Source organism: Lactuca serriola, chromosome 1 (assembly GCF_051521515.1).
Source record: "Lactuca serriola cultivar US96UC23 chromosome 1, Lser_US96UC23_V15, whole genome shotgun sequence".
NCBI lineage: Eukaryota > Viridiplantae > Streptophyta > Magnoliopsida > Asterales > Asteraceae > Lactuca > Lactuca serriola.
The window spans coordinates 179,224,069-179,235,992 of NC_136408.1; positions in this window are offsets into that span (position 1 = coordinate 179,224,069).

Below are 11,924 nucleotides of genomic sequence, written 5' to 3' on the forward strand. Positions count from 1 at the left end.
AAAGGTAGTTTAATCTCCTACTGGTGACGGTTATCCCTTGGGTGAACCCTTAGTTCAGCCAGCAGACGCTCCACATCAAGCAGGTGCCTTTCGTACACCCTTTGGCGTACTCGGAGCTCTATGACTTCAGCTCGAGTTTCAGCTAGCTCTTGCTGCAGGGCCTCGTGGTCTCCCCTATATCTCTCACGATCATCTTCTAGATGAATACTGCGGATGGTATTCATTCTCGCATTGGCATTAACTTCCGTCATTCGATGGAAAGCTGTCATGCCCTGAATTTCGTTACGGGCAACTCTGCGGACCAGGATTGGCAAGACTCTGTCTGCTGAGCCTCCTTCGGTCGGGTCATGAAAGCTTTGGTCTCCATTGAATGGCGTGGGCTGAGTTTTCTCTTGGCTCCATGTTTCCAAGCTTTCCACCCATGAAGGCATCGGGCCTTGAAAAGCCGAAAGAGGGTTTGGATTTGGGACAGGAGCCACCGGGGGTAGTTTATTGACCTCAGGCTCGGAGTCCGAACCATCAGAAAAGCCTTCAGCTTGGTGATCATCAAAAGGGATTGGGTGATCCTCCTCTGGCTCTGCTTCAAACTATCCTCCATTACCTTGGTTAGGGAAGTACGAGTCGCCGTGGGGATGGAATCCAACCATGATATCTACGCGAGAAATAGGGACAAAGAAATAATTAATAGACACACTAATTGGATAATTATAAGATGATATTTATTAGTTAATTTAATACTTGTATAGTGCATACCAGTTATATGTAATCAAAACAGGATAGACCTTCGAATAAGTGACCCTAACTCCAAATCCACAAGGAACATGGAGTAAATCAAAGGTGATAGATTCTAAGTCTATGGCATCCTAGTTACATATAACCTTAACGTATCCACTTAGCAACTATTGACCTACTAATGAAGACCTTTAGTTCTCAGATAAGTAATTATGGTAACACAAAATACTCCTATAGTATTTTCGGTTTATATTTTGTTCTAATGTTTTCATTGTAGTAGTATTGGTAAGTTTTTCGACTTGTTGCCACATCACAACCATTCTCGCGAATATGCTAATTACTTTTCGGACCAACATAGTTGATCAGACTATGTTACTCCAAGAACTGACCATACATCCCCGAGTCTACTTGTGATTTTCAACAATCGTAATACTTTTGTTCTTTCCTAGTGACACTGATTTTATTATGAATGCAGGTATGTATACTTGGTTAAATATTTTAGTCTTTAAAAGTATAAACTCTTAATCAGAGTATTTTATTCCCGCTGTGTTTATAGTTTGTATATCTTTTATGGGTTGATATACTCGATTAACTATAAACGATGCTTTGATAGCAATCTGTCACACCCCAAAACCGGAACGACGGAAACGTTCAGGGGTGGAGGACGTCATGTACAGTATCACAACAAAGCATAGTAGTAAACAAGCAACAACATCATCCATTGCATTAATAATATAATTTAATACAAGTGTGTTCTGTGAAGTTTATAAGACACCAAAAATGTAAATCAAAATAAAAGATGAGTCTTGAACGAGCTCCATCTTCTTAAAACCTGGCGTCGGTACCTGTCTACTGATGACCTGAGAATACAAGTTATTTTGGAAGTGTTGATCAACTTTAAAGATGGTGAGTTCATAATAATTTTAGTGTCATTGTTTGTAAGTGTTTGATGTCTAAGTTTGTAAATGTTTGTAGTAAATGTTTGTATCTCCAAGAAAATCCTATATTTTCTACTAAATGTAGCCTTCTACCAAGGCATCAAATGTTCTGTATGTTTGTTTCGTGTAAGAGTGTGTATTTTCCCAAATGAGACTATAATTAACCAAAGATATAGTTTTTACATTACCGTTCATGTGAGAAGATCACAATTTGAATGCAATGAGGAAATAATAATAGTATTGTAGTGTTGTATTATAGTAACTACTGTTGTACTATCTACCTTAATCCAGCCATTAATTAAGGTGTAATGTGAAGTGATTGCACCATACTATTGACTAATAACACAACGATGAAAGACGTCAGAAGAAATGACATTTGGCACCCGTAGACTTGCAAGTGCCACTGTAGAGAACAACAAGGTGTAGGATAGTCAATCGAGTATAGATCTATACATAAACTCATGCTCTCCCTCCAGGAGACTCTGGATACAAATCGGGCCATGACAGTGATGCCATGCCCCGAATAATGGTTCACATTTATGTTATTGCATATTTTTATATGTAATGTATGTACTAGAGTATTGTATGTTCTCTCTGTCTAGTATGTAGTATGTTCTCTTTGTTACTCATCATAGTATGTTCTCTTGTAAAGTGTATAGTATGTATTGCTTCTTATTATAGTATGTTCTCTTAGTTTCTTATAATAGTATGTTCTCTTAGTTTCTCATAATAGTATGTTCTCTTAGTTTCTCATAACAGTATGTTCCCTTAGTTTCTCAAAATAGTATGTTTTGACTCATGTATGAACTGACTATTTGTATGTTTCATTGTACTAGAAGTAATGAGTAGTGTCTTCCTAAACTATACCTATTATAGTTTACTAGTAATTTCTGTAGTTAGAAGAAATGAAGGTATGCCTTTGCTACCCATAGGTACTGAACTGATTGATAGTAATTTTATATCTACATATGTATACATAATATATAAATAATATTTAGGCAACATTTAGACAAATAACCGATACCTTAAGGCCACATCCAAACGAGGAAAAGGAAATAAAGCGAGTATCAGTCCTAAGTCCTTTAAACATTACTTATATAACTATACATATATAGACATGCATTTGACAATATATATAAGTTTAATAAAAGTTTTGTATAACATTTTAAGTGTTTAATAATGATGACTTGATGTCAATTTTTAATATGATTTAAAAGCATTTTGGCATATAAGAACAAGTTTGATAAGAGTTTAACATGTAGAAGAATTTGATAAACATTTTGAAGTAGTTGATTTGATAAAACAACTAAAAGTATAGAAAATCCATTGTTTGATAGTTATTAATCACATGTGCTTGATATAATTACTATAATGTTTCAACTTGTACCCCCCATAAAAGTATTTAAAATCATTTAAAAGGTAGATTAAGGGGTATGAACTCACCTGTAGTGAGTGGTTTGGATGAAAGTGTTGGATAGGATGCGAAGTGTCAAGTGAAGACTTGAGCAGACAAACAGATCCTATTTAGCATATAATGATACATATGTGTATCTAATTAGTGATTTAACAACTTATTAAGCAAGTAAAGACACCCTAGGACATGGAAAACACTTTGATTCAAGTGTTAGAAGATCATAGGGTTGCATCTAAGGGTTGTAGGACCTCACTATGGAGTTTGCGGCCCAATGGCAAGTCTCCCATGAGTTTACAGCCCATGGGTTTATGGCCCAATGAGTTTATGGCCGCAAAATCATGGTACTTTGTACTATTTGATGTTTAAGGTCCTATAAGTGCATTGGGAGTGTTCTAGACTTGGTTCCAAGGCTTAGGAAGAAGTTGTGGTAATATGGCACCACATATTAGGGTTTATGGCCCAAGGAGATTTCCTTGGCCGTAAAATCTCTTTTGATCTGGATTTATTGATGTTTTCAAGGTGTAAACTAAGTGATTCAAGCATATAACAAGCTAATGCAAGAGTAATTACCATATAGAAGCTTGATAGGGTGTTTAAGATCCATGAACACTAGTGTGTGTTCTTGGTGAAATGAAGAACACTTGAAGATCTATCAAAATGAAGAGATTTCATGGATGAAATCATGTACAATCACTAGATAAGGATGTAACTGTTGGAATAGTGTCTAAGGATACAACTATATTAGGCAAGTATTTGACCCGATTGTGCATGGTCCTTTTGGGTTGCCTTCACCATAGCAACTTGACAGGATGATTTATTATGAGAGAATAAATATTATTAATATATTATGAAAATAATATAAGGAATAATAATATTGTTATTTGATTAATATAAGTCATAAAATTAATTAGAATTAATTTGGTGACTTAAAGAGATTAATTAAATAAGAGGGTATAAACTGTCAATTGTTTGATAGTTACACTTTGGGCTGTAAATCCTTTATGGATATGGTTGGACGATTTCTAGGGCTTGGGATAATTCACAAATCGTCCAAGGGCTTATCTTGGAAAGGATTTGGATTGCTTTGAGTAAAAGTTATCCAATTATGGTTTAAAGGTGAAACCCTAAGAGCCTTACAAGTATAAATAGACCCTTAGGGCAAGGGAAATCAACACCTCTGCTAAAGCAAAGAAACCCTGGCCGATTTCTATTCCCTCTCCTCTCTCTCAAATCATCCTCTTGCTAGTTGGTGTTTGTTAGCCATTAGAGGAGTGACATTTGTGACTCTAAAGCTCCAAGAACAAGAAGATCAAACAAGTGTTTCAAGGTAAGCTTCTAACTCTGTTTTTGTATTGTTCTTATACTCTATTAGCCATTAGAAGTCTTGGATCCAATGCATGTTTAATTAGAGAAACCTAGATCCAAGCATTAGGGTTTGTATGTGCACATAGGAATGTTCATATGGCCAAAACCCCTCAGTGGTATCAGAGCCTAGGTTGGTTTCTATTAAATTGATGCATGATTGTTTGTTTCTTCCTTGCAAAATTCGAATTTTGTGATTCTGAGTCATGGACTCGGCGAGTCCCATGGTGGACTCGGCGAGTTGGCCTGACTTGGCGAGTCCAGTTGGGCACTCGGCGAGTCCGAGCGTCAAGAAGAGCTAAAATCGGGATTTTTTGATATTTATCTTATGGAAACTTGCCTTTATCATATTAGATCAAACCTAATCTGATTTTTTGATATATATGACTATAATCTTGATCTAATTAAAGATATTTATCAATTAATAAAATATTTAATTTCCTTATGTGATAATTAATTAATTATTTTGATAAAATTGATAAATTATTTTGCAAGAAATCATTAAATAAATCAAATATGGATAATTATGGAATTAATTGTTAATTAAGATTATTTGTTATTTGATCCTCTATGTTTTAAATGTTTAAAACTTGCCCTCAAGTTTTGAAATTTATGTTTTGTGATTAAAAGTTTAATTTAGACAATTTAAATTTCAAACCCTAGAATTTTACAAGTTTAAAATCCAACCCTATACTAATATAATATTATAAGATTAATATATATATATATATATATATATATATATATATATATATATATATAATGCTAGTCTTACCGTTAGTAGGCCTCATTCACGAAGTCAGTCTATAAGGTGGGTATAAGGTTGCTGCCTATAAAATGACACTTAATGGGTGTACACTCACACCTACCGCTTGCTTGATCGGTGGAGGGTCGTTAGCCGAACGGGTAGGATAGGACAACCTCATCCTCTCATTAAAAGTATAATATGAAATACAAAGTAACTACATGTTTTTTCAAAATTTCCCAATCTTAGTTACTTTAGGAAAAGTGAATTGATATAATCCCATGGAATTACACTTTGCACCCTTGCTAAGAAGTTAGTGGAGCATGTGTGGTTTACCGGCACACTACTTGGTTCTAAGCAAAGGTGGCAAAGGGTGATTCATTGTTTATCATAGTTCGATGGAGCGTGTGTGGTTTACCGACACATCGAATAGGTGATCGTTACGATGAAGGCACCCTGTGAATTTGCATGGTAATTCACACCCGCTTTGTGATCCTCGGTATCCCAGTCACAAACAAGAGGGGCATATCGGGATTTAAACATGCCATTGAAAAGTTTCAATGAATCTCATCTAAACCTAGGAATTCTCAAATACAATTTAGAACTTAAAGTTATGTTTTGTGGTGGAGAATTAGTGAATCGTCATTCACTTACCTTTAAATTGTTTGCATGTTAGATTACAGAATCCCTTTTCTAATATGTAAATATTGTCGCTGTATCCTAGCCCTAATTTTCTTATTGGGTGATAATTAGGGATTCATATTCTAATCTATCTTTTTCCTTTCTATTTGTAGATGTCGAACGCAAACAATGTTGCTGCTAGTTCATTCACATTGACAACCCGAAATTTCCATTCTAATCAAACCATTTCAATCCAATAGAAGTAGAGCAGTTGCAGTGAAAATTCAGACTTCGAGTATAAGTTTGGCAGTTTTCAGGGTTTTGCACCTAAGGAGATATTAGGAGAGTGGATGCACTAGGATTTTGTGCAACACTGTAATTCCATTACTCTAGGTCATTAGAATCCATTCCGAGAATAGAAATATTTTATGCCAAAAATCTCAAGACTATAAATAGAATTCTGAACCAAATTGGTTCATTAGTTGAATTCCAATTAGAGAAAAGCCAATTTCTCTCTCACGGATCTTCGGGTTTTCATCCCAGATTGATCTTTGTGTGTGTCTAAGTCTTCACTTGACACCAAGCTCTTGCCCGATCCTTCCGTACGATAACAGTCCGTTCAATTCCGATCACTTACTGCAGGTGAGTTCATACCCCTTAATCAATGTTTTAAATGATTTTAAATGTTTTAAATGGGGGGGGGATACAAGTAGAAAACAGTATGTTATTAAATCAATCTTATGTATTTTATAACTGTGTTTTCACTCGGTAGATTTCACATATTTCAAAAGGTGTCACATGAAATGGTTTTCTATCTTAAAATACTTTGATAACAAAAGTATTAGTTTTGAAATGTTTAATGACATCAAGTCACTCTTAATTATTGTTCAAAACTCCTAGATATCTTGCAAAACCATTATTTTACCTTCTTGAATCAGACTATACTTATGCGCATATGTTCATATTTATGTTAAGAGATTATAGTTTTCATCCTTCGTTCAGTTGCCCACACCCTGGTGTATCGAGAGTGTATAAATCTACGTGAACAACCACTTACTTTCTAGTTAATTATCATAGGGATAGTTAGAAGATATCAAACATTATTACTACTCCAAGGAATCACACGAGAGTCAGTTCATTCATGAGTCTATACTAATACCTTACATGATACATGAGTACACGTACTTAGGATTACATGATACATGAATATGTTTATATATATACTTACAAGATGCATGATCACACTTACATGAACACACTTACATGAATACCATACAGGAAGACTGTTACTTAGGTGCATTATCCTGTATTTACTTACCTGGATACTTGTACTTAGAATTACGAGGATGATTTATTAGTATATACTGTGTAAATTATCTTTCCTGTCCCAGTTCAAAGGGATGACTCAGCGGGACTTACCATTTTGAATCCCACTTATTAGCACCAGTGGTCGATGAATATCTACGGAAGTTTAAGGTTGTCACTTACTTAGTAGTCAGTGAGGGGACTAACCATCCCACTGTCCACTGTTGCAACATTGGATGAGATGTGAATCTTCGGAGGATCATTAGGTTGACGATCTGCATTAAGAGATCGATACAGGGACTAACCCTCCTTCCACCCTGCTGCCGCTACAGAGGATGAGAGGACACTCTTCGGATGTTCCATAGGGTCTATCTTTCACTTCAACGATGTCGTGTTTGTCCTGGTAACCCAAGACAATAACACTTACCTGATTATATTTTCCTATTTACTTTATTTTGTGATACTTTCACATAAACGATGAGTTAGACTAAGTACTCTAGTACTAGTCAATAGAAAGGAAAAGTTATCATATTACTAACAGAACATACGAGTCTTGGTAGAAGACTACTTAGCCATAACAGAACATACGAGTCTTGGTAGAAGACTACTTAGCCATGACAGAACATACGAGTCTTGGTAGAAGACTACTTAGCCATAACAGAACATACGAGTCTTGGTATAAGACTACTTAGCCATAATAGAACATCCGCGTCTTGGTAGAAGAATACTTAGCCATAACAGAACATTCGAGTCTTGGTAGAAGACTACTTAGCCATAACAGAACATTCGAGTCTTGGTAGAAGATTACTTAGCCATAACAGAATATTCTGGTATTGGTAGAAGACTATCATATCATCTTCCTATTTTACTTTATTTTGTGATATATTCACATAAACGATGAGTTAGACTAAGTATTCTTAGTACTAGTCGATAGAAAGGAAAACTATCATTTTACTTACAAAACATTAGGGTCTTGGTAGAAGACTATCATATCATCTTCCTAGTTTACTTTATTTTGTGATATATTCACATAAACGATGAGTTAGACTAAGTACTCTTAGTACTAGTCAATAGAAGGGAAAACCTGTCATTTTACTTGGTCATAACAAAATATCGGGTCTTGGTAGAAGATCGCATTTCATACTTATATCAACTGTTCTATTTGAGGATTTATACGACATTCTTAACAACATTCATCACATAAATACTTATGAATTCACCAGCTTTAAAGCTGATACTCGCTTTCAAAATAACTTGTATTCTCAGGTCATCAGTTAGACAGGTGCGGTGGTCAGGTTTTTGAGAAAATGGAGCACAGACAAGACTCGCCTTATTTTGATTATTCATATTATTGTTGTACATTATGAAATAACACACATGTATTAAAACTCTACTAATAATGCAATGGATGATGTTGTTGCTTGTTTATTATATTACACTGTTGTGATACTGTACATGACGTCCTCCACCCCTGAACTTTTCCGCTGTTTGTGGTTTTGGGGAGTGACAGATTGGTATCAGAGCATTGTTTATAGTGAATTAAGTATATCAACCCATAAAAGATATACTAACTATAAATACATGGGATTAAAACACTCTGTCTTAGAGTTATACTTTTAAATAATAAAATATTTAAGTAAGCATACGTGCCTGCATTCATACTAAAATCAGTGTCACAACGACAAAAACAAAAGTATTACGATTGTTGAATATGAAAAGTAAGCCTGGGGATATATGGTCAATCTTGGGAATGGCATAGCCTGATCAACTATGCTGGTCCGAGGAGTGATTAGAATATGCCCAAGAATGGTTGTGATATGACAAGTCTAAAAACTTACCAACATAACCATAAAGAAATACCATAGGGGTATTTGGTCTTACTGCGATTATCTTAGTTAGTTCGTCTATTTTAGCTATTTCTTACACCCCTTTTCTCGCGTAGATAACATGGCTGGATTCCATCCCCACGACAACCTGTTCCTTCCGAACGAAGTGATTGCTGGATGGTTTGGGGGAGAACCAGATGATGATCATCCAATCCCTCTGAATGATCACCATGCTGACGACCTTTCGGACGATGCCATCTCCGAACCCGAGGTTGAGAACCTACCCCAGGCAGCTCCCTTCCCGATTCCTAACCCTCGTCCGGCTTTTCAAGGCCCGACGCCTGAGTGGGTGGAATGCTTGGAAACTTGGAGCCAAGGACAAGATCAGCCCATGCCATTTAATGGTGACCGAAGCTTCTATGACCTGAGCAATGGGGGCTCAGCAGATAGGATCATGCCAATTCTGATCCGAACAGTTGCCCGAAATGAAATTCAGGGCAGGACAGCTCTACAACGTATCGCAGAAGCTGATACAAATGGGGGAATGCATATGCTTCGCACCAGTCGCCTCGAACATGCTCGTGAGAGGTCAGAGAGAGACTATGAAAACCTGCTGCAAGCACTGGCTGAATCACGAGCCGAAGTCATGGAGCTTCGGGTACGCCAGAGAGTGTACGAAAGACACCTACTTGAGGTGGAATGCCAACTGGCTGAACTGAGAGTTCACGAGAGGGACGACCGTCGCCAGTAGTGGACGTGCTACGTTATATTCCTTGTTAGAACGAAATCGTGTTCCTATCTATGCCCGATGTGGCATTTTCTATGAAACTATCTTGTACTATAAGTACTTTAGTTAGGTCTTTTACTGTCAGGAACTATCTTCTCTGGTTAGGATGTAAGACCTTTTTATAAGGTCATTTTCCCAAACTTGTACGTCATGAATATCAAAGATATTGACATTCGGCTAACTTCTGTGTCGTCTTTATTCGAATACTCTTATCATACTTTCTTTAGAGTCTATTTGAAACATGATCTATTCAAGTCATTGGACTATAGCAATCTGACTTCGGAGACATCTCCAAGTCTCTTTCAATGGGTGGATCACGTTATTCACCAACCACCGATACCTCAGCAAGAACGACAAACATCTTGAGACCATTGCATGAACTTACTTCCGATCTTTACTAGGAATGCATCATAGGGATGTAGATCAAACCTTCATGAACATACTTCCATTCCATACTAGGACTACATCATATGGATGTAGGTCGAACCTTAGAGAGCATACTTCTATTCTTTACATGAGCGATTGAACTACGTTTAGGTTCAACCATTCTCGCTCATATATTCATTTTCTTTCGGGGTAACAGAATCATGTCACCCAAGAAAAACGATAAGCCCATCAACCCAACACCAACTCTTCAGATGGATGCAACTACCTTTGAAGCTGCAGTCTCGGCTACCGTGTCAGCTATTCTGAACCACCTGAAGGCTAACAACGCAAGTGTTAGCGGGATTGTTCACAACTATTCCCATCCAAGTAACAATCCAATACCCCGGCAAGCAACAAGCTACCACGATACCCCGAGCCCTAAGACCAAAAATATCAGACGAAAGTCTACTGCCAACCACCACCGCAGGAGAGTCTACTCCGGAACCCGTTAATGTACTATAGGCGTTTCGTTGTAACAGACTTATGAACCATCCCAAGACTAGTGCAACCAGAGTCTTATCTTTTGCGGGATCCCGTCCGTTTAGGGATGCTTGTGCTGCGTATACTTGTCTTTTGTAGTACACCTTGTTCGCAGCAATAGTCTTGTAGTAAATCCTAAGTACAGTAACTCTGTTAACGGTTGCACTGTTGTGTTTTGTCTGTAACGCCTTATGATCAAATCTAATGTCTTTAGTTTCCATATGTTTCCGACTTTATCATACGACCCGAGTAAATTAATCTTCGAAATACCAGCTTCATAAGTACATCTTTTTCTCAGATATCGCCTTTTAGAAAAGCCGTTATATCAGAACATCGAAGTACCCATACAAGGAGTACCTTATAGTTCTTTTCCTTCCCGAAGGAATCTCCACATCATTGCTCATGCAGTACGTCAAGTTCAATTCCAGGATTCATACGGATGATCTATCACTGAAGAATGTATACATGAGAGGGATATATAATCGATGTTCTACAGGTTTAGAATTGATGATTCCACTTTAACTTCTTTTCCCTCGATGGGATGTGAGATTAAGGAAGAATCAGTTATTCGACTACCTTTTCAATCTTAATTATATACGACTCGTATACACGAACTTGTGATCATTGAATCACGCATGAATTCTAATATGAACTTTAGGACGGAGACTATCCAGGAGTACGAGTAATTGCATTGGCATAGGAAGAAACTTAGAATCAGTATGACTCTTAGAACCAAGCCGCCTTCAGTCTAAACACCTACGGAAGATACCAGAACAACCCGGACAACACAACGAACTACTCCACCATAGAATTAGAAGACCAGGCTTCTCACCCTTGAGAGCTCCGGTCTTATTCTTACCACAAGTCAACGGAGTGCGTCATGTGTACCTCGACGACCAGAGACTTCATTTAGATTTCCTTTAGAAATCGTTATCCCTGCCTCGCTTAGAAGAACCGATTGAGCAACCACAGGGAAAGAATTACTTCAGAAATGGACCTAGGATCCGAATATCACCAGTTCGAGTGTTAGGGAAGGATGTCCTAAAGACTACCCTCCAAACCCGATGCGGACACTTCGAGTCCGTAGTGATACCCCTCGGATAGGACCAATACGCCCATAGTATTCATGAGCTAAATAAGTAAAGTACGCCTTTCTTACTGGGATCAGTTCGTCATTTCTCCATATAATGACTACTTATCCACCCTCGTAGTAAGAAAGAACCCATAGAAACATTACCCTTGGAGATACTTTCCGCAAAGTTCTCTGAACAAAAGTTTTGGAATTTAG